Source organism: Pongo abelii, chromosome 23 (genome assembly GCF_028885655.2).
Source record: "Pongo abelii isolate AG06213 chromosome 23, NHGRI_mPonAbe1-v2.0_pri, whole genome shotgun sequence".
NCBI lineage: Eukaryota > Metazoa > Chordata > Mammalia > Primates > Hominidae > Pongo > Pongo abelii.
Window position 1 is genome coordinate 53026004 of NC_085929.1, and position 27347 is coordinate 53053350.

Here is a 27347-nt window from a genome sequence, read left to right on the forward strand (position 1 = left end):
ACGGGGTTTCACCATATTGGCCAGGCTGGTCTCATACTCCTGACCTTGTGATCCACCCACTTCGGCCTCCCAAAGTGCTGGGATTACAAGTGTGAGCCACCACACCCAGCTGCCAGAAAGTAACTTTTTAAAAGTTTTTCTTGTGAACTAGCAGAAAGGAAACATACATTTAAAGTCTCTATTCTCTCTCTCTCTCTCTTTTTTTTTTTTTTTTTTTTAGACAGGGTCTCACTCTGTCACCCAGGCTGGAGTACAGTGGCACAATCTCAGCTCACTGCAACCTCCACCTCCCGAATTCAAGCAATTCTCCTGCCTCAGCCTCCCAGGTAGCTGGGATTACAGGGGCATGCCACCACGCCCAGCTAATGTTTGTATTTTTAGTAGAGACGGGGTCTCACCATGTTGGCCAGGCTGGTCTTGAACTCCTGACCTCAGGTGATCCACCTGCCTCAGCCTCTCAAAGTGCTGGGATTATAGGCGTGAGCCACCGTGCCCCATCTCTCTATTCTTTTTAATATTTTCAAGTAAGTGATGTCTTTCCAGGCTTCATCCCACGTCTGTTTCACCAGCACCTCACAAGTGCCCAGCAAAAGGCTGGGCAAGGCTGAGCTAAGACACACAAGGAACCAACTGCCACGAGAAGGCAACAGTCAGGGCGCTGCAACCTGCAACGGCAGAAGCAGGACGTTCCCTCGGGGCTGCTTCCCAGGCTCCAGCAGGTCTGCAGGCTCAGTCATTCCTCCAGGAATGAAGCCGGCCAACATGCCAGATGCTACCAGACAGAAGATCTCCACGTTCACAGGCTAGTCTCATTTCAAAACACAAGTTCCACTTCTCATTGTAAAATTCTCCTTTAAAATATGTCAGCCCTCAATGGTCTCAGTTACGTGTTTCTTATCTATGTACACTAACAACATGAAGCACACTGATAGACAGTCCTGCTTTAATTCCCAGCGCAAAGTCTTTCTGGCCTAATTTCAACCAGGGACAGAAATTACCTCTTTTTTCTTCCCCATAAAAATGCACCCTTTTGTTTTAAAAACTGGTGGCTTGTGTTATTCCCACCTGGATATATATTCTTCCAGATTAGAAACAGGCTCTTAGGGCCAGGCGCGGTGGCTCATGCCTGTAAACCCAGCACTTTGGGAGGCTGAGGCAGGCAGATCACCTGAAGTCAGGAGTTCAAGACTAGCCTGGCCAACATGGTGAAACCCCGTCTCTACTAAAAATAACAGAAATTAGCTGGGCGTGTAAGTAATCCCAGCTACTTGGGAGGCTGAGGCAGGAGAATCGCTCGAGGCAAGATCCACTGTGCCCGGCCGAAACCCAGGAGGACGGTAGAGGTTGCCAACAGTGAGCCAAGATAGCCAAGATCACGCCACTGCACTCCAGCTTGGCTGACAGTGACTCTCCATCTCAAAAAAAAAACCAGGATCTTGGTAACAGGACGAAATATTAGAAGGCAGACAAAAAGAGCATGGAAAACATTTAATATTTCTCTGGGAGAGAAAAAGTATGTAAGAGAACAGATTAAGCCAAGCACGTGTCTATAATCCCAGTGCTTTGGGAAACCAAGATGGGAGGATCGCTTGAGGCTGGGAATTCCAGACCAGCCTGGGAAACATAGCCAGATCCTATCTCTACAAAAAATAAAAGTAAAAAAATTAGCCAGGCATGGTGGCTCACACTTGTGGTCCCAGCTACTTGGGAGGCTGAGGCAGGAAGATCAGTTGAGCCCAGGAGTTGGAGGCTGCAATGAGCCATGATGGCACCACTGCACTCCAGCCTGGGCAGCAGAAAAAGACCCTGACTCAAAAAATAAAAACAGGCCGGATGCGGTGGCTCACGCCTGTAATCCCAGCACTTTGGGAGGCCAAGGCGGGTGGATCACCGGAGATCAGGAGATCAAGACCATCCTGGCTAACATGGTGAAACCCCGTCTCTACTGAAAATACAAAAATTAGCTGGGTGTGGTGGCGGGCACCTGTAATCCCAGCTACTTGGGAGGCTGAGGTAGGAGAATCGCTTGAACCTGGGAGGCAGAGGTTGCAGTAAGCCAAGATCATGCCATTGCACTCCAGCCTGGGTGACAGAACGAGACTCCATCTCAAAAAAAAAAAAAAAAAAAGATTAAAATTTCATTAGTGATATGATTTGGCTGTGTCCCCACCCAAATCTCATCTTGAATTGTAGCTCCCATGATTCCCACGTGTCGTGGCAGGGACCCAGTGAGAGGTAACTGAATTATGGGGGCAGGTCTTTTCTGTGCTGTTCTCGTGATAGTGAACAAGTCTCATGAGATCTGATGTTTTTATAGAGGAGTTCCCCTGCACAAGCTTTCTCTTGTCTGCCACCATGTAAGACGTGACTTTGCTCCTCCTTTGCTTTCCACCATGATTCTGAGGCCTCCCCAGCCATGTGGGACTGTGAGTCAATTAAACCATTTTTCTTTATAAATTGCCCAGTCTCAGGTGTGTCTTTATTATCAGTGTGAGAACAGACTAATACCTTCCTTCTCTGAGTAAGATGAGATTGTACCCAGCTAAGCAAGCTAGTAAACTGGAAAACAGGTCAAAAAAGAATATTAAGAATGAAACAGATTCAGAAAAAAAGGCAGACACAGAATCTACCCTCGCGGAGGACAATTCAGCTCTATGATTTCTTTATTCCTTGTGACTTGACTGGCTACACTGTTAGATATGTTGAGCCTGTTTTCTGGACTCTCTCTTCCATTCCGCTGGCCTATTTGGCTATCCTTGGCCACTCTTAATGACACACTCTCCTAATTACAGTGGCTCTATAACAAGCCTTGACATCCAGCCAACCAAGTCTTCCCACCTTGGCTCTTCCTCAAAGTGGCCTTGGCTATTCTCAGCAAATTTTATTTACAGATAAATTTTAGAATCAGATTGTCAGTTTTTTTCAACTTCCTCTAAATTATTCTGTACCAATTTGATTGGTACTGCACTGAATCTACAGACCAGTCTGGGGAGAAATGATATCTTTATAACATTGAATCTTCTAATCCATAAACATGGTTAAGCCCTCCATTTATTTAAGTCCTTCTTAATTTATTTTATTTTTTGAGATGTAGTGCATTCTGTTGCCCAGGCTAGAATGCAGTGGTATGATCTAGGCTCACTGAAACCTCTACCTCCCAGGCTCAAGTGATTCTCGTGCCTCAGCCTCCAGAGTAGCTGGGATTACAGGCATGCCACCACGCCTGGCTAATTTTTGTATTTTTAGTAGAGACTGAGGTTGCACCATGTTGGCAGGCTGGTCTCGAACTACTGACCTCAAGTGATCTGCCCGCCTCGGCCTCCCAAAGTGCTGGGATTACAGTCATGAGCCACTGCACCCAGCCCTGAATTTCTCTGAGTAACATTTTATAGTGTTCTGCCCATCTTTCATTAGATTTATTCTTGGTTATCTTTTTATACTATTGTAGGTTATATATTTCACTTTTCATTTATTGCCAGCACACAGAAACACATTTTTAAAAATAGTACAATCGTGCATCACTTTAAGACTGGGGAAAACATTCTGAGAAATGCGTTGTTAGATGACTTCATCATTGGGTGAACATCACAGAGTGTCCTTAGACAAACCTAGCTAGATCCAGCTGGTACAGCCTACTGCACACCTAGACTGTGGTATAACTGACTGCTTCCAGGCTTAGACCCAGCTGGTACAGCCTACTACACACCTAGACTGTGGTATAACCGATTGTGATTAATCCTAGGCTTAGACCCAGCTAGTACAGCCTACTACACACTTAGACTGTGGTATAACCTATTGCTCCTAGGCTTAGACCCAGCTGGTACAGCCTACTGCACACCTAGACTGTGGTATAACCCACTGCTTCTAGGTTACACACCTGTACAGCATGTTACTGTACTGAGTACTGTAAGCAACTGTAATACAATGGTAGATATTTGTAAATCTAAACATATCTAAATATAGAAAAGGCACAGTGAGAACATGGTATAACATTAAAAACAGTACACCTATATAGGGTACTTACCAGGAATGAAGCTTTCAGGACTGGAAGCTGCCCTGGGTAAGTGGGTGAGTGGTGAGTGAATGTGAAGGCCTAGGACATGACTGTGCACTCCTGCAGACTTCATTAACACTGAACACTCAGGCTGCACTATATTTATTCAGAAGATTTTTCTTGGCTGGGCACAGCGGCTCACGCCTGTAATCCCAGCACTTTGGGAGGTCGAGGCAGGCAGATCACCTGAGGTCAGCAATTCGAGACCAGCCTGGCTAAAATGATGAAACCCCGTTTAGCCAGGCATGGTGGTGGGCGCGTATAGTCCCAGCTACTTGGAGGATGAGGCAGGAGAATCGCTTGAACCTGGGAGGCGAAGGTTGCAGTGAGCCGAGATCGTGCCATTGCACTCCAGCTTGGGCAACAAGAGTGAAACTCCATCTCAAAAAATAGATTTTTTTATTTATTTGATACTAAATTAACCTTAGCTTACCATAACTTTTTTACTTTATAAAGTTTTTAATTTAAAAAATTTCTTGGCTGGGCACGGTGGCTCATGCCTGTAATCCCAGTGCTTTGGGAGGCCAAGGCAGGCGGATCACCTGAGGTCAGGAGTTCAAGACCAGCCTGGCCAACATGGTGAAACCCTGTCTCTACCAAAAATATGAAAATTAGCTGGACATGGTGGTGCATGCTTGTAATCCTAGCTACTCGGGAGGCTGAGGCAGGAGAATCACTTGGACTTGGGAGGTGGGGGTCGCAGTGAGCCAAGCTGGCACCACTGCACTCTGCACTCCAGCCTGGGCAACAGAACGAGACTCTGTCTCAAAAAAAAAAAAAAAATTGACTCTTTTGTAACAACACTTAGCTTAAAAGACACATTGTACAGCTGTTCAAAAATATTTTCTTGGGCCAAGCACAGTGGCTTACGCCTGTAATCCCAGCACTTTGGGAGGTCGAGACAGGTGGATCACCTGAGGTCAGAAGTTCGAGTCCAGCCTGGCCAACAGGGTGAAACCCTGTCTCTACTAAAAATACAAAAACTAGCCCAGTGTGGTGGCACACACCTGTACTCCCAGCTACTCAGGAGGCTGAGGCAGGAGAATCACTTGAGCCCAGGAGACAGAGGTTGCAGTGAGCCAAGATCACGCCACTGCACTCCAGCCTGGGTAACAGAGTAAAACTCTATCTCAAAAAACATATATATATTTTCTTTCTCTATATCCTTATTCTATAAGCTTTTATCTATTAATTTTTTTTTTACTTTGTGTTAAAAACCGAGACATAAACACACACCTTAGCCTAGGCCTAAGCAGGGTTAGGATCATCAATATCACTGTCTTCCACCTCCATATCTTGTCCCATCGGGAAGTCTTCAGAGGCAATAGTACACAGGGAGCTGTCACCATCTATACTAATAATGCCTTCTTCTAGAAAACCTGAAGGGCCAGACTGAGGCTGTTTTACAGTTAACTTTTTTTTAATATAAGTAGAATGAGTACACACTGAAATAATAATAAAGAGTATAGTACAGTAAATATATACAGTAAATGACCAGTAACATAATCATTTATTATAATGATTACACCAGCCATCACCACAAACACGTGAGTAATGTGTTGCGCTATGACACTTACCATGGCCGTGACTGCAAGGAAGCAGTAAGAATTTTTCAGCTCCATTATCATCGTATGACACCACCATCCTATATGCAGCCCGTCCTTGACAGAAACATCATTATGCCTCACTTCACTATGAGTATCCAGCAATCCTGCTGAAAGCACTTATTATTTAATCATTTATTTGCATGTTTTATTTTATTTTCTTTATATGTAACTATATCATCTGTGAATAACAGCAATGTTATCTCACCCTTTTCAATGTTTATAGCAATTCTTTTTCTTGTCTTACTGCATTGGCTAAGACTTCCATTACAATGTTGTATACCTGGGACTTAATACAAAGTCTGCCAGGGAGAATCTCTCTCCCAGGGAGAATCTGTCCCAGGCCTCTGTCCCGGGTCTCTGGTAGTAGCCAGAGAAGTTCCTTGGGTTGGGGCTACATCATCCTACTCGCTGGTCTTCACACATTCTCTGTGCTCTGTGTCTGTGTATTCTCCTGCTCTCTTCTTTTAGAAGGCCTTGCCATTGGAGTTAGGGCCCCTAATCCAGGATGATCCCATCTCAAAAATCCTTAGTTTAGTTACATCTACAAAGACCTTTTTTCCAAATAAGTCACGTTACATGTTCTGGGCATTCATATCTTCTGGGGGTGGGGGACACTGTTCAACCTACTACATGGAGTAATCCTTAAACACAATGTTATTCTCACCAGATTCCTATGGGGTTTTCTTTTCTAATTCAATAGACCTTTATAATGTATTTATTGAGCTCACACAGAAGAGAGTACCCACTAGAATAATCTAAGAAAACTATGTAAAAGAACAATGGGAGGAAATGTGCTCCACCACCTCTCAGAATATGCTAGAATGTAACTGTGATTAAGATAGTCTGGTGGGGCCAGGCACGGTGGCTCACGCTTGTAAACTCAGCACTTTGGGAGGCCAAGGTGGGTGGATCGCCTGAGGTTGGGAGTTGGAGACCAGCCTGACCAACATGGAGAAACCCCGTCTCTAATAAAAATACAAAATTAGCTGGGTGTGGTGGTGCACACCTGTAAGTCCCAGCTACTCAAGAGGCTGAGGCAGGAGAATTACTTTAACCCAGGAGGTGGAGGTTGCAATGAGCCAAGATCGTGCCACTGCACTCCAGCCTGGGCAACAAGAGAGAAACTCTGTCTCAAAACGAAAAAAAAAAAAAAAGCGAAACTCTGTCTCAAAAAAAAAAGATAGTCCAGTGGGATCAGGCATGGTGGCTCACGCCTGTAATCCCAGCACTCTGGGAGGCCAAGGCGGATGGATCGCCTGAGGTCAAGAGTTCAAGACCAGCTTGGCCAACATGGTGAAACTCCACCTCTACTAAAAATACAAAAAATTAGCCGGGCATGGTGGCAGGGGGCCTGTAATCCCAGGTACTCAGGAGGCTGAGGCAGGAGAGTCACTTGAATCCGGGAGGCGGAGGTTGTAGTGAGCTGAGATTGTCCCACTCCACTGCACCCTGGGGACAGAGTGAGACTCTGTCTCAAAAAAAAAAAAAAAAAAAAAATACTCTAGTGGTATGGGATAGAAATAAACATGGACAGGGAGGGGACAGATGCTTCCTCTCCAGTGGCTATGGAATGAGGTTTATGATAAAGGTGGAATTTCAGGGATGGTGGAAGAGACTCTTCAAATAAAAGATATTAAGACAACTGGGAAAACTAAGCCTCCGCCCCCTACCATTACCCCAAAATTAACTCAATAAATTAAAGAGCAACCCATGATGGGAAGATAAGCCTATAAACCATTAAAGTAAAACATGGGGCCAGGCTTGGTGGCTCACACCTGTAATCCCAGCACTTTGGGAGGCTGAGGCGGGCGGATTACCTGAGGTCAGGAGTTCAAGACCAGCCTGGCCAACATGGTGAAACCCTGTCTCTCCTAAAAATACAAAAATTAGCCAGGCATGGTGGCACACACCTGTAATCCCAGCTACTCGGGAGACTGAGACAGGAGAATTGCTTGAGCCCAGGAGATGGAGGTTGCAGTGAGCCGAGATCGCACCACTGCACTCCAGCCTGGGTGATAGAGTAAGACTCTGTCTCAAATCTAAAAAAAGAAAAAAAAAAAAAAAAGGAAAACATGGGAGAGTTTTACACTCCTGGGCTCAGCAATGCTAACCCCCACACAGAAACCACAGCAGAAAAGTGAGACAGGACAGGAACTGGCAGACCACAAGAAATATAGACAGCCAGTCAACATCTGAGAAGAAACTTCCTGGCAAAGGAATCAGAGGAAGGTGAAAATCACAGGCTACTTAGTACCCATCAAATTGGCAAAAATCTTAGACAATGATAACATCAAGCCTGGGAGGACACAGACGAACAGGCTTAGATGCCAGTGGTGAGAATATCAATCAGCAAAGCATTTTTTTTGGGACAATTTGGTAATGTGATCAAGCTTTAAACATGATAAATCCATCCAATTGTATATATCTATTTTCAGGAAGCCCTGGCACAGATATGCAAAGACTTGTCCCAAGAACGGTCACCACTGAGTCACAAGAGCAAGAAATGGAACATGACCCACACCCCCATCCATCCCTACCACGGGAGATTTTGCAGAATTTTCTCAAACTGTATCGAGGCAACTTCCCGCGTGCTCCTGGTCCCCCACACTTGGGACACCATCTCCCAGCATCCTCTGCTCTCGTCCCTCAGAACCCCAAGCCATTAGGTGCTGGCCCGGGACGGCCCTCTTCTGGATCCTTCTCACCTGTCAGACATAAAACCCCTCCACTGTCTGCAAACCCCTCTCCTGAAAGCCAGAACCGTGCCTCTTCCTCTCCTCCAGAACATGCCAAGCTCCAGGAGTGACCATCACCACCCAGCGGCGACCTCTCCCGCTTATCTTCCTGAATGGTTGTTTTCTGTGAGTCCAGACTCTCTGCTCTGATCCCACCCCAGCCCCTGGTCCTCCCAGCATTGCTCAGCAGGAAAGCTGGGCTCACGGTGTCTGCAGGACTCAAGGAAGGGACATAACCACGGCGAAACCCTGGCGCCCTGTTTTCAGCACTGCGCTAGGTTTTAACTGCCTGCTGGAGATCACCTTTTATATGGAGCCGCTGACAGCCCCTCCCCCATGGCACAGAGATCACATTTACAGCGGTGGCGGTAACCATGGAAACTGGCAGCCGGTGCAGGAGGGCAAATGGTTGATGGGCAACCATGGGGACAATGGCAAGGGTCTGGGCTTATTCAGATGACTGGGGCGTGCTGAATGGGCTCTGAGCACAAAGGCCACTGGGAAGCTCTGGCAGCTTCCAAAGGGGGCGTAAATGACACCCATAACTTGTCACAAAAGAACAGAGGCCCGAGCTAGCCCACACCTGTGTTTTTTGATCTCTGGGGGAGTTTACAACAATGACTCTGCAGGCCTTTTGTCAGATGCTATTTTTCTTACTTTATTATAATTATCTGGTCTGTTTTCTGGGTGACCTGGGAGCCTTCGACTGCAGTTTCAGAATGAAGCTCACCACCATGTCCCCACAACTGGAGCTGCCCAGGAGGCCAGCAGCAGGTCAGGCCACTACATTGCGTCTCTCAGGCTCAGAACATCCCCCATCTGCAGGCAGAGCTGTCCTTGTGAGCACGCCCATGATGGGACCTGAAAATCAGCCCGTTTACATACCAAATGCTGAGAATCCTGTTTCTAACACCCCTCCGAAGATCCAAAGATCTGACATGTTAAGACGTTTCCACTAAGAAAAGTTTATTTATTTAATTTTATTTTTTATTTTATTTTATTTTATTTATTTATTTTATTTTGGAGACAGAGTCTTGCTCTGTCACCCAGGCTAGAGTACAATGGCACAGTCTCGGCTCACTCCAACCTCCGCCTCCCGGGTTCAAGCAATTCTCCTGCCTCGGCCTCCCAAGTAACTGGGCTTACAGGCACCCGCCATCATGCCCGGCTAATTTTTTTTTTTTTTTTTTTTTTGAGACAGAATCTTGCTCTGTTGCCCTGGCTGGAGTGCAGTGGTGTGATCTCGGCTCACTGTAAGTTCTGCCTCCCAGTTCAAGCCATTCTCCTGCCTCAACCTCCAGGGTAGCTGGGATTACAGGCATGCACCACCACGCCGGGCTAATTTTCGTATTTTTAGTAGAGATGGGGTTTCACCATGTTGGCCAGGCTGGTCTTGAATTCCTGACCTCAGGTGATCCACCTGCCTCGGCCTCCCAGAGTGCTGGGATTACAGGTGTGAGCCACTGCACCTGGCCCCACTAAGAAAAGTTTTAAATGGACATTTAAAGAAGCTAATAGGAGACCTTTTCGTGAAGTGGCATCTCATAGGAACCTACGGAAACACGTGAAAACAAGCTGTGAGCCAAAACACTGTATGATGTGCTTTTTTTCCTTCAGTCAATGCAACAAAGATCTGAAATGTTATGTTTTTTTTAAATGCCAAACGTCACTCCCTTCAAAACTAACATCTCAGATAAGCAATAACAGAATGGATCTTTCCATGGACTCCAAAAGTAATTCCCCAAAAAGAATTCCCGAAGAGTTCCCCCGCTGGCACAGTCACAGGCTTCCTTGTCTTGAAGAAAAAACAAAGAAAACTCATCTGATCTGCACCCTCCAGGGAGTAATATGTGACTCACTTCGTTCTGAAGGAGCAGAGGAAGCTCATTACATTTTTATAAACTACTCAGAAAACTGCCCTATAGAAAACACGGCTGGACGTGGTGGTTCAGGCCTGTAACCCCAGCACTTTGGGAGGCCAAAGTAGGAGGATCCCTTGAGCCCAGGATTTTGAGACCAGTCCAGGCAATGTAACAAGACTCCATCTCTAGAAAAAATAAATTAGCTGGGCAGAGTGGCACACAAGCCCGCAGTCCCAGCTACTCAGGAGGCTGAGGTGGGAGGATGGCTTGAGCCCAGGAGGTCGAGGCTGCGGTGAGCTAAGATTGTGCCACCGCACTCCAGCCTGGGTGACAGAGTGAGACCCCATCTCAAGAAAAGAAAGGGAAGGGAAGGGGAAGGGAGGGTGGGGAGGGGAGGAAGGGGGGAGGAAGAGGGGAGGGGAGGGAGGGGGAGAGGAGGTGGGGAAAGTTGGAGGAAAGGGCAAAGGGGAGGGAAGGGTAAAGTGGAAAGAAGAGGGAAGGGGAAAGGGGAGGGAAGGAGAAGGAAGGGAGAAAGAGGAGGGAAGAGAGGGAGGGAAGAGAGGGAGGGAAGAGAGGGAGGGAAGAGAGGGAGGGAAGGAGGCAGAAAGGGATGGGGGGAGGGAGGGATGTTATCGAGAAATTGGTGATCAAAGTCACTAGTGACAAAGCTGACTCTTCCGAAGCCCCAGTGGCATGGCCAATACTTTGCTTTATGTTTTGCAAATCCCTGTGAAATTGGTCTCACCACCCCACTGTCACATGAGGAAATCGAGGTTCTCAGAAGCTGAGTGACAAACCTGAGGTCACCAGGCAAGTGACATATGAACCCCATGATCATAGCCCCACACTCTCCTGACTCTCTCTGACTGTTCCCCCTTAACATTAACTATTAAACCACCCTGGCCAAAATCAGCAGCAAGGTGTTTTTAAAGAAGCATGCTCCATAAGAGGTGGTACAGCCACTGCTGACCTTAACATAATTCCCAGGAGACAGCAAGTTTCACAAGAGTGTGCACCCTGGGAGCAGGTCCCCGCAGGCCAGGGCACTCGGACAGCAGATCAAAGGCTCGAGTTGGAAGTACCCACTCCATGGGCAACTCCAGGACACCCCCCCTTCTCCGTGCCCACCCTCTGCAGCAGCTTTGTCCCTTAACAGTCGGGGGAGGCTCTCTCCTGATGAGGTAAGTGGCCTCAGATGGCCTCAGATGGACAAGACTCAGCTTAACTATAATCCCAGGACAGGGACAGGACCTAAGAGCCAAGCAGACTTGGAGCCCTTGGAATAGAGGCCAGCCCCCAGCAATCCAACCTGCCTTGCTCCAGCCAGGGGGGCAGCAGACCCTTTGCTGGGAGATTCAGCCTCTGCTTCCAGCGACCCTTTCATGCCAGACGCTACCAGGGCAGCTGAGAGGGTGCTGAGCACGCAGGACAGGAGCCACACCTGTACTTCCTTCTGTTTCCCAACCTGGGTGCACTGATCTCCCCTCCCTGCCATCCCCATGGTGGTGAGGACACCGGGGAGGCCCCTACAGCCATCCCCACTGTGACCACGGGAGGCTACTGAGACACAGGAAGAACCACATTCACTATGAACTCAACCAACTGCATCCAGCGAGAAGGAAGCCAAGAGGCAAGAGGCCGGACCAGGCACTTCTTGATCCGCCCGTTCCTTCATTTAAGCCTCACGCAACCCTATGGGGTCAGTATTACTGTCCCTATTTTTAAAAACCAAAAACGGGGCCCAAAGAAGTTAAGCAAGTTGTCCAACGGCACACAGAAGCCACTAATGAACAAGATGGAGATCCCACAACAAAAAATATTTAAGGTTGGGCGCAGCGTCTCCCGCCTGTAATCCCAGCACTTTGGGAGGCTGAGGCAGGAGAATTGTTTAAGGCTTGGAGTTTCAGACCGGCCCTGGCAACACAGCAAGACCTCTGATAAAAACTAAAAAATGTTAAAAGTAGCCAGGTGTGGCAAAGTGCATCTGCAGTCCCAGCTACTTAGGAGGCTGAGGCAGGAGGACGGCTTGAGCCCAGGATTTGAGGTTACACTGAGCTATGACAGTACCATGCACTCCGGCCTGGGCAACAGAGCAAGACCTTGCCTCAAGAAGAGAAGAAGAAAAACATAAACATTTAAGACCTACATGGCAAAAGATACCATTGAGTTGAAATAAAATTCAAAATTATGAAAGATATTTGCAACAAGTTAAAAATTCTAAATAGTTAAAGAAATGTAAATCAATAAAAGATAAGCAATCTAACTGAAACCGTAGACTGGCAATTCACAGAAAAAACAGGAATGGCTGGCCAGGCGCAGTGGCTCACACCCGTAATCCCAGCACTTTGGGAGGCCAAGGCAGGCGGATCACAAGGTCAGGAGTTCGAGATCAGCGTGGCCAATATGTTGAAACCCCATCTCTATTAAAAACCCAAAAAAATTAGCCGGGTGTGGTGGTGGGCACCTGTAGTCCCAGCCACTTGGGAGGCTGAGGCAGGAGAATCCCTTGAACCCGGAAGGCGGAGGTAGCAGTGAGCCGAGATCGCACCACTGCATCCCAACCTGGTGACATCTGCCTCAAAAAAAAAAACAAAACAAAAAACAAACAAACAAAAAACAGGAATGGCTGCTAAGCAGATAAAAAACTGCACTTTCCCCAAAGAGATATGCAAATCAAAAAAGGAAGACATTTATTTTTACCTAGAGGATTAGAAAAGACTAAAAGAGCTAATCTCTCCAATGAGGATGAAAATACGGCAGATTTCGTCTTCACACACTGCTGGCTCTAGTATTAATTAACACAAATATTCCCGAGGCCATTTGACCATGGTTATCAGATGTGACGTATGCAAACCCTCTGCACCAATAATTTCACTTCTGAAAATTTATTCCTCAGCAAAACCTCAAAAGTTACACACACACACACACACACAGACCACACATCAAACTAATGTTCCCTGAAACGTTATATGAAAAAGAAACTTGGAAACAAATATGAAAGAGAAGAGTGCTGGCTGAATATATCGCAATACACCAACACAATGGAAAACGAGACCATCTCAAAAGAGCAAGGAAAGGCCGGGCGCGGTGGCTCACACCCGTAATCCCAGCACTTTGAGAGGCCGAGGCAGGTGGATCACGAGGTCAGGAGATCGAGACCATCCTGGCTAACACAGTGAAACCCCGTCTCTACTAAAAATACAAAAAATTAGCTGGGCGTGGTGGCGGGCGCCTGTAGTCCCAGCTACTCGGGAGGCTGAGGCAGGAGAATGGTGTGAACCCGGGAGGCAGAGCTTGCAATGAGCCGAGACAGCGCCACTGCACTCCAGCCTGAGTGACAGAGTGAGACTCCGTCTCAAAAAAAAAAAAAAAAGAGCAAGGAAGGTCTTCATTTGCTGGAATGCAAGGTCTGCAATCAAACATCCTTAAAAAGCAACTTGCAAGCCGGGCATGGTGGCTCACATTCGTAATCCCAGCACTTTGGAAGGCTGAGGTGGGAAAATCGTTTGAGCCCAGGAGTTTGAAACCAGCCTGGGCAACACAGCAAGACCTGGTCTCTATAAACAATACAAAGTGGGTATGCACCTGTAGTCCCAGCTACCTGGGAGGCTAAGGTGGGAGGACTGCTTGAGCCTGAGAGGCAGAGGTTACACCGAGTCGAGATCTCACTGCAGTGAGTTGAGTTCATGCCACTGCACTCCAGCCTGGGTGACAGAGTGAGACCTGGTCTCAAAATAAATTAATAAATAAAAATAAAGAGCAATTTGCACTTGGAGGTGGGTGGGGAAACACCGAAATGGTGTATATGTTTATACCCAAAGAAAAATGTTCAGAAAGATACCCAGAAAGCGTTGATTTGCTACTTTATGCACCTCTCTTTGAGTTTTTACAATGATGCTTTACTGTTTTTATTAATGAGATTCCTAAGGATTTTAAAAAATAAATCTATTCTACTCATCCTTGTCCTCCTGTCAAAAAGAAACTCCTGGCCGGGCGCGGTGGCGCACGCCTGGAATCCCAGCACTTTGGGAGGCCGAGGAGGTGGATCACTTGAGGTCAGGAGTTTGAGACCAGACTGGCCAATGTGGTGAAACCCTGTCTCTACTAAAAATACAAAAATTAGCCGGGCGTGGTGGCAGGCACCTGTAATCCCAGCTACTCGGGAGGCTGAGGCAGGAGAATCACTTGAACCTGGGAGGATGAGGTTGCAGTGAGCTGAGATCACACCATTGCAGTCCAGCCTGGGCGACAGAGACTGTCTCCAAAAAAAAAAAAAAAAAAGAAAAGAAAGAAAAGAAACTACTGACGGATTGCTGGGTTCTGGATGGACATGCAGAGCACCTGCCATGATCCCTCCAAGCCTGGCACCTCCACCGTGCCTGGCCTGGCCTGGGGAAGCAACAGAGCCCCGCAGGCCCTGTTGGGGTTTGAGGAGGCCCCACCTCCCTCCTCAGACTTACTGAGCCCCTCAGTTTCCCAGATCTCAGACCTGGGCTCAACCCCTGCAGGCCACAGACTAGGCCTCCCTTTGTGTATCAAAGTCCAGCAAGAGTCCAGCCCACCCGGCCCTGCCCCAGGTCTCCCTTCTGCCCGCCTCAGCCCCAGCCCCCCAAGTCTCACAAGTCCAGAGAGCTGTCTCACCTCCTGGAATTCTCACCCATTTCCAAGACCACTTCCTTAGGGTGATGTTTCTAGGACTTTCAACATCTAAATTCTAGATCAGTTTTCAGGGCACACCCTCCCTACCTGCAGTGACGCACAGCCGCTGAGACAAGCCCACATCAAGAGTTAGGTTCTAATTTTAAGATCTCTGTGCCACCATCCAAATGTGGACAGATGCTGAGATCTCTCTGGAAAGATGCCCGATAACAGGAAGCTGAGGCCAAGCCCGGGGGCATCTTCTCCACGGTCTGTCACCCACACCGCCAGGACACAGCCTGCACACACAGGAAGTCCTTTTTTCCAACACATACAAACCGATTCCAGGCCGGGCGTGGTGGCTCACGTTTGTAATCCCAGCACTTTGGGAGGCCAAGGCGGGCGATCACTTGAGGTGAGGAGCCTGGCCAACATGGTGAAACCCCGTCTCTACTAAAAATACAAAAATTAGCCGGGCGTGGTGGCGTGTGCCTGTAATCCCAGCTACTCGGGAGGCTGAGGCAGGAGGATCATTTGAATCAGGGAGGCGGAGGTTGCAGTGAGCTGAGACTGCACCACTGCACTCCAGCCTGGGCGACAAGAGTGAAACTCTGTCTTAAAAATAAATAAATAAATAAAACAAATAAAACAAATAAAAAACAACCCGATTCCAATGGAGCCACCAGAGCAGCAACCCCGAGCACCCCAGAGGGAGCACAAAGGCTACAGGGAGAGGCCACAGCTGGGGGGGGCCTCCGTCCAGCGCCACAATGCCTGCTGAAGTTGGCGGGGGGAGCCAGGGAGCTGCTGGACTACCAAGAAGACACCATCACTGCCACCCCTTCAGCAGCTGAGGCAGGGGGCCCGTGATGACCCCCACAGCACCCCGAACAGCGCAGCGCACTCCAGCTGCCCCAGCGCCTCCCTCCCTCCCCAGCCTCTGTGTGGCCCTGGCTCAGGTGGGCTATACTCGGTGTGCCCCAGGCCCCAACAGCCTGCGGTGTGGGTGGAGACCCAGCCCCAACACTCCGCCCCAACCCCTCCCCATGCCGCGTGCACCTCTCAGCGCAGGCGCCCCGCTGTGACCCGCCTCCTCCTCCTGCCTCGCCCGTAGTCTGGGCTCACAGGCTGCAGTCTGGACTCCCCCTCCCATCCCTGAAACTGGCTGGCTGTGCCACCCGGAGCCCCGCCCCCAGAGTACTGGGGAGCCTGCTCAGTGGGGCACGGGCCCCAATACAGGTGAGCACTGTAAAGCCGGCAAGCCTGCCTCTTTCCCAGAACCTAACACAGCCCAGAGTACAGTGGGCAGTCAGGGGAGGCACTGGGGGGCTGCATGGAGAAACGGCATGGCCACCTCCTCACACCCCCCTTCCTCCCTCCACCTCAGCCATCCTGTACCGTGGCCACCTATCTGGCTGTTCCCAGGCCATAGGCTCCTAGGTGGGATAACCATGCTGGGGACAGCTTGGTCCCTCCGGGATAGCCCTGGCTGCCAGCAACACTGTCATCATCACCGCCCAGCTCTGGTCCTGGCCCACGGGCCTTCCATAAACCAGCACAGCCTGTACGTGCCCCTTTGTGACTCAGCCCTGCAGGCGTAGACCCCCTCCCCCACGGCTCCTAGGACACCAGCTGACCCCCTCCCACCCACTCTCGCCACTCTCGCCCTGCCCTGGCCACAGAGGTGAACAGACCCTGGGCACCGACCGGCCCCCACGGGACAGAAGCCAGCCCTGCTCATCCACACACCCAGCAGGTGTGAGGGAGGATTTGCCCCGGGAGGAAGGTGGGGGTGATGGGGGTGGAGGGTGGGATGGGAGGGACACATGGGCTCTGCTTCCCCCCTGCTTCCCCCCGGCCGTCCTCTGCATGGTCGTCATCCCTACCCGGTGGCCCCCCACCCCCCCGCCCCTCGCTGTCCCCACGCTGTCCCCTTGCTGTCTCCTCTCTGTTCTCCTGCCAGAGCCCTTTGTTGCTGGGCATTTCTCACAGCCAGGGCCCCCTCCCCACCAAAGGGCCTCACTTACTTGCCAAATTCCAGCTGTCCCTCAGCCCCTTCACAGTGGCCTCCCACCCCCTCACCGCCTGGGGCGTCCGGGGCTCAGGGAGGGGCCTCTCCAGAGCCACCCCCACCCCATAGCTCATCGCCTTCCAAGGCTGTGTGAGTCTCAGTTTGGCTGGAATTTGGAAATGTCAGATTTCTAAGAATGAATATGTTAAACAGTTTATAAATAACACAATCCCCATGGGAATGCCGAAATATGCTTGCCGCGTGAGAATGGTCTCTGAGACCCTGAGACGTTCCCTGTGTCTGTGAACCTGGGAAACTGAGCCCCGGGTACCGCCGTGCAGTCAGACCCTGCTGTTGTTTCCGCCAAGGCCAGTGGCTACGATGGTCAAAGCAACCCTGAGCTCCCAGAAGGCTCCAGGATAGCCACGACCCTCACCTCTTTCCAACCAGTGGCCTCCACCTGGGCAGGACAGCCCAGCGCTCAGCCGTTTTCTCTGCTAGATTTTAAAGGCGTCATCAGCACATGACACCTCCTAGGCATCCTGTCCCTGTATCTGGCACCCCTCCAGTGCCCAGGGTCTGCACTGAGCGAGGGGCTGGGGGGCTGTGAGGACACTTCTCTGCTCCCATGGCCAAGTCCTAGAGAGTCCCCAAGATGGCCAGGTTCACAGGCACCACAGGGGCTCGACGAGGGGGTGAGATCTGCAAAGTGGGGACTCCAATGACCCCGTGTGCCATGACACCTGCAAGGCAGCTCTCATCACGGCCTTCTACAGATGACGAGATGCGGTGCAGAGGGGGTGATGGGCACCCCAAACCACTGAGCAAGGCAGGGTTGGGCCAAGCCAGCCTCCTCTCTACCCGGGACCCACAGGCTACTGTTCTGTCGGTGTTGGTCACTGCGTTGTCACAGTGTAAGGAGCCCTGAGCCCATGCCACTGGCCAACCAGAGGGCAGCCCAGTTCCATGGCAGTTGTCTCAGTGGGGGAGAGGGGCTAGGGGGCATTTGGCAAGGTCTGAAACATTTTGGGTCATCTCAACTGGACGGTGGGTGCTACTGGACCCCATTACGTGGTACGTAAAGGCCAGGTCACTGCTCTGTACCCAGCAGTGCTCAGGACGTCCCGTCACAGAGGCTCTAAACATCAGCAGTGCCAGCGGTGCTGGGGAAGACCCTGCTGTCAGCTCAAGTGAGTAGTGAGTACGGGAGTGAGGTGGCGGGGTCTGTGGGGCTCCTGAGGACAGCTGGCCTCAGGGAGCTGGGAGGAGGGATTTGACGAGGGGATGGCTTAGGGCTCAACAGGGTAGCAGGGGTGGCAGGATGGTACCCATGCACGACGCAGGGGCTCAGTCCAGGGACCCAGCACACAGGTGGGTCCTTCTCCAAGATGTCATGATGTGTCCAGTGAGGAACGAAAGACACGAAGTGCCCCCCTGCCCGGCTCCACTCACAGGGCGCAGGTGACAAGGCTGGGGACTTCATGCCACATCTGGCCACAGGGCTGGAGGCCGTGCAGGGGGGACGACCCATGTCCCTTTCCAGGGCAGGAGGCAAGAACATGTCCAGAAGGCTGGCTCTAAAACCAGTGAATTGGGCTAGCTCCTAACCCTCTGCATCCAGCAGACGAGGACGGCCCACGTGGCACCCTCTGAGTCTGTCTCTTACCCATTTAGGTGAAGTAATAACAGCTAAGGTTTTCTGGTGTGAAATAAAAAAATGATTTTTTTAAAACGAGGGATCCAGGCTCAAGCATTTTCAGGAAAGGAAATATCTAGTTGCTCAGCGCATGCCATGGAGGCCGGAACACACCCCCTTCCCGAGCCACGGAGGCTGGAATGCACCCCCTTCCCGGAGCTTCCCCTTGGAGGTAATTAAAGTGAGCCAGACACACAAACAGTCCTTCAGGGCTCCATTGTCCCTGGACAAAGGGACCGCTCTTCAATGTAAGGGCCCCATGAGGTGCCTCCTTGGCTCAGGGAGGGCCCATCGCCATGACAACCCCTGCCAACAGGAGAGGCGCTGCGGTAACCGCTGGGGGGACGAGAGCCGCCTCCATCTCGGCTCACACACAGCCCCAGAAAAGTCAGAGCGCAGCGGAAGGAAAATTAAGACATAAAGGAAAAGGCCCCTGGGCTTGGGTTTGGGGGAGTTTTCCTTTCTCCTTTATGCCTTTTCGTACAGCCAAAATTGTCTAGAGTGGGTGTGCTTATCTTTGTGAACAAACCAAAAATATTCCTATTCTGAAAAGCAACTTCTAGTGCTCCTGATAAAGCTTTAAAGATTCAAAAACACAAAGTGCTGGCTGGCCGGGTGCGGTGGCTCACACCTGTAATCCCAGCACTTTAGGAGGCCCAGGCGGGTGGATCACCTGAGGTCAGGAGTTCGAGACCAGCCTGGCCAACATGGCAAAACCCCATCTCTACTAAAAATAGAAAAATTAGCCAGGCATGGTGGCCAGCACCTGTAATCCCAGCTACCAGGAGGCTGAGACGGGAGAATCGTTGACCCCAGGAGGCAGAGGTTGCAGTGAGCCGAAATTGTGCTATTGCACTCCAGCCTGGATGACAGAGCAAGACTCCGTCTCAAACACAAACACACACACACACACACACACACACATACTCACAAAGTGCTGGTTTTCTTCACATTATAGATCCTTGGCAGTTTTTCTGGTTTTGTTTTTATGTAGAAGATGGACACCAAAAGTGGGACAGAAATATGATTAACACAGAGAAAAAACACAGGCAACAAGGGCACAACTGGAGACTCCCTGAGGACCACACGCAAAGCAGGTGCCCCCAGCTCTTCCAGTCTACACAGCTGGCTGCTCACCACAGCCCAGGGCCCCCACCACAACCTCCTGGCCAGGCCCTTAAATCCCAACTGGGACCAACACGTGTGTCAAAGCATCGCTCCAAAACAGAGCATGGCGTGGAGCAGACTTTCCTTCTGCTCTATTTCATAACATGATAGTGACTGTGCTAAGCTTCTTTGGCACACTGTCGTTCATTCCTTCAACAAACACTGACTATGCTTTGACTTCGGGCCAGGCACCCAAAGCTCAGAGAGCAGTGGATCCCAGGACTTGAGAAGCTCAGGGCAGTCAGTGGGGCTGACAACGCCAACACCCCCACAGTGCCATACTCCCCTGCGGGCAGTGGGCATCATGGGACACCCCAGGGGGTGATGTGCTGAAGGCCAACAGTGGGGAAGACAGGGAGAGTAGGGGGCAGACGAAGGGTAAGACAGTGAGATGAGGGGAGGGGGTGTCCCCCTGGTATGAGGCAGCTCCAGGAAAAGCCACTTTTCCCACTGACAGGGACTACCAGCTCTGTAAACATCCCTCAGTCATTAGACACAATGACCCGCCTCTCTGCTCACTGCTCTTCCCAGGCACTACGTAAGAGCATCCCCTGCCCAGATGACATGACGGTCACCTCCTGCTTTCCTCCCGATGTCAGCTCTTACTATTCTGCCAGGATGTCCTTCATGCTGCCTCCAAGAAACGCAGCAAGTCATTTAGGTCCTGGGGTCCTGAAGTGCCCCAAGCCCATCCCCAGATCCCAGCCCAGTGGCCCCCACGCTGCCAGGAGCTCTGGGTGTGGCAACCACAGCAGCAGCAAGAGTGACAGCGGCGCTCATGAGCCCTTACTAAGCATGCTGCCCTCGAGGGCTCACACCTAGGGGCAGGTGTCCCGGATTTACAGAGGAGGACCAAAAAGCACTCAGGGACTGAGGTGTCAGCCCCCAAATCAAAGTCCAATACCGGCCAGGTGCAGGGGCACCTGCCTGTAATCCCAGCACTTTGGGAGGCCAAGGCAGGCAGATCACATGAGGTCAGGAGATCGAGACCATCCTGGCCAATATGGTGAAACCCCATCTCTACTAAAATATAAAAAATTAGCCCGGTGTGGTGGTGCACACCTGTAATCCCAGCTACTCAGAAGGCTGAGGCACGAGAATTGCTTGAACCCAATAGGCGGAGGTTTCAGTGAGCCGAGATCACGCCACTGCACTCCAGCTTGGGCGACAGAGTGAGACTCCATCTCAACAACAATAAAAAAAAAATCAAGGCCCAATACCATGCATTGCCTTGACATCTGCTGAAACCAGGAGGCCTCAAATGGCCTCACCACAGGTCCCCCGCCCCACTCTGCTCCTTCGGATAAGATCCCTCCACAGTCAACCCTTCTTGTCACGGGGATCAGGCACAGCTCCTGCCTACAGAGGGTAGCAGGTTTCCGTTCCCTGCCATCCAGAGGAATTATTCAGACAAGCCACCCGTGTGCCCCTGAAGGAACCAGGGCCCCCCCCACCCTCTTGTTCCTGCCGGGTCCGGGCTTGTCCTCCACAGCACCTGGCTGTCCTCTGCTCCTGAGTTCTGCCCCGGGTGGCCCCGCATGGTAGGTGATGTCCTCCTCCAGGCTGGGCCTCTGTGCTACTCACGCATTGCTGCTGAGCTCATCTGCCCAGTGTCAGGTGCTCAGCAACCCCCATCATCCTAGGACGGAAATCCGTCCCTCCCCAGCGGAGTGAATAGGAGGCCATTTAACCAGTGAGTGACTTCTGGGGTGAGATTCAAACCCGCAACCACCATCACAGGTGCCTCTCAAAATCACGCAGCTGGGGACAATACACCTGGGGACTAGGCCATGTGGGCTCAACGCTGCTGCAGTGAGCCAGAACGCATGAAGGAAACACTCAAGGAAAGGCGGTATCCAACTACTGCCTTTATTCCTCTACTATCAGGCAACACGGGGACGAGTGTTCCTGATCACGTGAGGCAACATGGTCTGTAAGTCTGCAAGAGGATTAAAAATACAAGTTCAAAAGCATTCCCCACGTGGGGTCTTGAGTTTTACAGGACACTTAAACCAGCCCACATACCTGACCATACCAAGAAGTCCATTTCAGTCACATAAAAACATGTACACTAAAAGGGAGGCAATCCAACATACTTCAAGTTGCAACTTGAGTATTTTAAGCAATATTCTCAACCATAAAATCTTAGGAGCCAAGATCAATGTGGGGAGGCCTTTAGGTTTACCATAATGAGACACTGCCTGTACACTGTTATAATTGACCCTTATCTCGTGCACCAGGGATAGGAGTCCCAGCCCTGCAGTGTGCACTTCCTATGGGCAGCAACACTTCTGTATAGTCCGTCACTACATCCCCAGAGCCAACACTCACCTGTGCAGAGAGCATCCTAATAAATACTGGTTGGAATATGGCCCAGAAGCTCAAAGCCATAGATAAGTTTATTAATACTTTTTTTTTTTTTGGGACGAGTCTTGCTCTGTCGCCCAGGCTGGAGTGCAGTGGCACAATCTCAGCTCACTGCAGCCTCTGCCTCCCCAGGGTTCACACCATTCTCCTGCCTCAGCCTCCCGAGTAGCTGGGACTACAGGTACGCACATCCACACCCAGCTAATTTTTGTATTCTTAGTAGAGACGGGCTTTCACCTTGTTGGCCAGGATGGTCTCGATCTCCTGACCTCATGATCCGCCCGCCTCGGCCTCCCAAAGTGCTGGGATTACAGGCGTGAGCCACCGCGCCCAGCCCTCATTTGTAATTTTTCACAGCTCTTTACTTGTCTTGTCTACGCTTTTCTCACATCCCAGCACCCACTGGGGAAAGGTTCCTGAGGTCAGAATCATCTAACCTTGACTGTGGGTCTTTCCCACTCAGGTGGGCCCCAACACGAGGGGAATCCCACCCAGTCCTCAAGATGACAGGGTCAAAAACCCAGTGAGCGAGACTACTCACAACGGGGCCAGCGTTTCTGAAGGGTGATTATTTAAGCCACACCTCAACTGCGGGCCTATGTGATGCTGAAGCTCTTCCACCCAGACGTTTAACCAGGCCCCGATAGCCCTTCCAGGTGAGGGCTGGAGTCTGAGGTCCACCTGCACTCTGATCCCCAGGGGCCCAAGGCCACACACCTCTGGCTGCGTCAGTCAGAACTAGTCCTGGTGAGGTGGGGAATGGGGGCATGAAGGATGTGGCCTGAGGACACCCCAACAGCATCTGTGTATTACCGTCAGACCCTTGCTGAAAGTCAGGGATAATGCAATGGCCCCTCTCAGCACCTCGCCACACCTCCCCAGACTCTGTGGTCCCTCCTCCCAGCATCAAAGAGAAGAGTCACTCCCCGGAGGGAGCCAGGGCTGCAGGGCCAAGGCTCACGGCTGGGCTCTGGAATAAGAGGGGTGTTTCTGAATGAATTGCCCAGCCCTGTCCTGCCTCGCTGAGTCATTCCCAAGTCAGCAAGCACAAGTCACTGCGGGAAAAGCTCTGGAGCTGCCACCCTTCCCACCCCAGGGATGCCTGTCCGCACCCGCTGTCAATCCAGCCCTCAGGCCTGGGGGATGAGCACCTCAGACGTGCTCTTTGCGGCTGGCATCTGCTCCAAACTCCATGCCTCCCCACAAAAGTGGCTCTGTCCAAACCCCAGCCCTCTTGGGCCCTGGCAACCAGCCTAGCCCTGGCCAGCCCCTTCTAGACAGCACCCCGTCAGCTTCAGCCTTGGCTGAGAAAAGGCTGTCTGGCAGCGTGGACCCCCCTCAGGGTCCCAGCAGAGCCAACCCCCCCGGGGACACTCATGGGACACAGCACGGGCGGCAGGACCATTCCACCTGTGCATCAGCCCTCTGGCCAGACTCTGGGACCTCACGGCCCTGCCCAGCACTCCCAGCCCACAGCCAGGCAAGTGACCCCCACCTGGGCCCAAGCCGGGACGGTGCACATCAACCACTGTGGTACTACCCTCCAGATACCGCCTTGTGCCCCGTGGAAGATGACAAGTGCCAGATGGGGGAGAGCTGCACAGCTGGGACCACAGCCCAGCGGTCTCAGTGCACATCACAACGGCCTGCTTGTGAGTGGATGCTCCCAAGTCACATGACCCCCAGGTAGGAAAGTTTGCACAAGTTTCATCAGAATAAAGGGAAAGAGGCTCACCTTAAACACAAACTCTATGAAGGCCTTAGACAGAAAACAGGAAAGCACGACAGTCTGTGTCTCCATGGTGAGGTCAGCTCCGGGAGGGCTGAGCCTGATGCAGAGTGGGTGTGCACAAGCTGCAGGGCACCCGGGGGCTGCAGGTGCAGGACACAGCCAATAGGATGGGCCTCAGTCACACAGTGCTCAGGGCTGGGGACTCAAAGGCACAGAGGCTGAGGCTTTGCAAGTCCTGCTGGGGAGTCAGGGGATGACTAAGTCACTGGGGCCTCCCCAGCCTGGTAGGCTCCTATCTGTGTAACAAGCTCCCAGCAGCCAGCGTAGGAAGGCAGCCCCGGCAGGAGGATACACTAGGACATTCCGCCCATCCTGCAGATCTCCAGCACTGATCAGCATCCACAGCACAGTCAACTGGGGTTAAGAAAGTAGGAATGAGTTCAGAGAAATGCAAATCAAACCCACAACGAGATGTCATCTCACACCAGTTAGAATGGCGATCATTAAAAAGTCAGGAAACAACAGGTACTGGAGAGAATGTGGAGAAATAGGAACACTTTTACACTATTGGTGGGACTGTAAACTAGTTCAACCACACTGTAGACAGTGTGGCAATTCCTCAGGGATCTAGAACTAGAAATACCATTTGACCCAGCCATCCCATTACTGGGTATATACCCAAAGGATTATAAATCATGCTGCTATAAAGACACATGCACACGTATGTTTATTGCAGCACTATTCACAATAGCAAAGACTTGGAACCAACCCAAATGTCCAACAATGATAGACTGGATTAAGAAAATGTGGCACATATACACCATGGAATACTATGCAGCCATAAAAAATGATGAGTTCATGTCCTTTGTAGGGACGTGGATGAAGCTGGAAACCATCAATCTCAGCAAACTATCGCAAGGACAAAAAACCAAACACCGCATGTTCTCACTCATAGGTGGGAACTGAACAATGAGAACACTTGGACACAGGAAGGGGAACATCACACACCGGAGCCTGTTGTGGGGTGGGGGGAGTGGGGAGGGATAGCACATCGGTTTTGGGGGGTTTTTTAAAATTATTTTTTGTAGAGACAGGGTCTCGCCATGTTGCCCAGGCTGGTCTTAAACTCCTGGCCTCAAGCAAGCCTCCTGCCTCAGCCTCCCAAAGTGCTTGGGATTAGAAGCATGAGCCACCACACTCAGCCAGGACATACTTTTCAAAGCTCATCTGCTGCCACCTTGACACCTCCCGGGTAATTTCCTCCACCAGCTCATGTTATGTGGCTCCTCCGGCCCAACAGACCACAAAGTCCATTCCCTCCACTTCTCACCCAGGCACACGACTCTCTCAGGACACAGGCAACACCCTATGTTGTGCCAGGCAGGAAGCTGCGGGGTGGGGACTGGCAGGAAGGCAGGCGGCCAAGGGCTGTCCCCTCATCCTCCCTCCCCGTTTCCCACTGCAGCTGACCCCCACTGACCCATGCCCAGAACCCCACCTAAACCAGTGTCATGGCTGGCAAAGCCATGGGACACCCTTTTCATCCCATGGCAAAGGAACTCTTATCACCCATAAGGGATGAGCTGGGCTCATCCACTTCCTGAGGCTGGTGACTCTGGAGGAAGAATCCAGAGGGTCTGGCTCTGGCCAGGGCAGGTTCTCGCCCCAATGGATCATTCTCCTGAGGTATACAAACCACCTCCCCATCCCCCACTGCCTCAGTTTTCCTAGCTGCAGAGCATGGAGCTGCCAGGTGCAAGTTTGGCCCCTCAAGCGGCTTGGCCCATTTTCCCACTGCTCCACCTTTGCTCTGGCAAAAAATGCTGGGCCGATGAGCTGCAGCAAAAACAGGAGAGAACAGAGAATTCCTGCTGCAAATGCAATGGGTTTCCCAGGCCAAACCGGAGACTCGGACGGCCGTCCAACACCAAAGCCACCGGTTTCCTGCCTCCGGGGTCATCCCGGCCTGGTTTCCCCCCAAAACAGACTCCATCTGGCACTTGTCATCTTCCACGGGGCACAAGGCGGTATCCAGAGGGTAGAACCACAGTGGCTGATGTGCACCGTCCCGGCGCCCCAGGCCAGCTCTTGTCTCGGTACCTCTGTCCACAGTAAGGTGCCCCTGCAGACACACCACAACCCATGCCCCTGAGCTTCCTGTCCTGCACACACAGACGCACCCCTGACCTCCGACGGACACATGCAGGACAGACAGGAAGTCTCACAGAACAATAAACCTTCATATTTTCCATTCTCTCCTCTTTGAAGAATTGGGAGAACTTGCGATTACCTGTTAGAATTTTCCATGCTTAGAGGCGAGGGCTGCATTGAAGAGGCGACTCCCACGGCTATGGCACTTGGCATTGAGACCCAGAGGGAAAGGGAGGGCGTGCTGTCATCTGAAAGCACCCACTACCCCGTGTCCCCATATTCTGTTTACTACACACCTCCCGCGGTGTCCCCTTCCTTTTTTTATTGAGACAGAGTTTCACTTTTGTTGCCCAGGCCAGAGTGCAATGGCAGGATTTTGGCTCACTGCAACCTCTGCCTCCTGGATTCAAGTGATTCTCCTGCCTCAGCCTCCCAAGTAGCTGGGATTACAAGCATGTGCCACCACGCCCAGGTAATTTTTTTTTATTTTTAGTAGAGATGGGGTTTCTCCATGTTGGTCAGGCTGGTCTCAAACTTGTGACCGCAGGTGATGTGATCCGCCCATCTCAGCCTCCCAAAGTGCTGGGATTGCAGGCATGAGCCACCACGCCTGGCCTCGGCATCCCCTTTCTAAAGGACATCTCGAAGCACAGCGCGGCCCCTTAGCCCAGACGCTGCTATCACGGAAGACCTTACCGAGGAGTCAGAGCCCGTGGGGGCACTATCAGCAGGGGCGCTCAGCCTGTGCCACACTCAGTCTCGTTAGAAGAGAACGAAGGGAGTGGGCTCCCACAGACCACATTGCACTGTGACAAGGGAAACCGATGGTGTGTTCAGGCATTCGGGTGGACAGACTGCAGATCCCACTGAGAAGGGAGACCTCGGTTATCTGATTTAACACGAAGAAACCAGTCACACACACAAACATGAAGGCAGGCGTGGCAGTGGGTTCACTACCCTGCCCCAATGCCCAGTACCTGTGGATGTGACCTAACTTGGAAATAAAGGCTGCAGATTAAGATATAAATTAAGATGGGGCCAGGCACGGTGGCCCACGCCTGTAATCCGAGCGTGGCTGCAGTCTCTGCCTCCATCTTCACGTTGTGGCCTCCTCATTGTGTGTCTATCTCTGTCTTCTCTCTTATAAAGACTCCAGTTGTGGCCGGGCGTGGTGGCTCACGCCTGTAATCCAGCACTTTGGGAGGCCGAGGCGGGTGGATCACTTGAGGTCAGGAGTTCGAGACCAGCCTGGCAAACCTGGAGAAATCCCGTCTCTACTAAAAATACAAAAATTAGCTGGACATGGTGGCGCATGCCTGTAATCCCA

At 51.3% G+C, this 27347-nt stretch overlaps 1 protein-coding gene and 1 long non-coding RNA gene across 4 annotated transcripts in view; one reads left to right on the forward strand and one right to left on the reverse strand.

Moving 5' to 3' along the window:
- Positions 1 to 27347, reverse strand: part of CELSR1 (cadherin EGF LAG seven-pass G-type receptor 1) — a 182213-nt gene that overhangs the window by 136119 nt on the left and 18747 nt on the right. The gene's annotated exons all lie outside the window — the stretch shown is intronic.
- On the forward strand, positions 16314 to 19836 carry LOC129052752 (uncharacterized). Of its 2 annotated transcripts, XR_008517904.2 has the most exons (4): positions 16314 to 16652; positions 18019 to 18097; positions 18644 to 18775; positions 19598 to 19836. It is a non-coding gene; the product is annotated as an uncharacterized LOC129052752 (long non-coding RNA). The 2 variants fall into 2 exon arrangements; XR_008517905.1 differs by lacking the exon at positions 16314 to 16652 and having other exon boundaries at positions 16836 to 18097.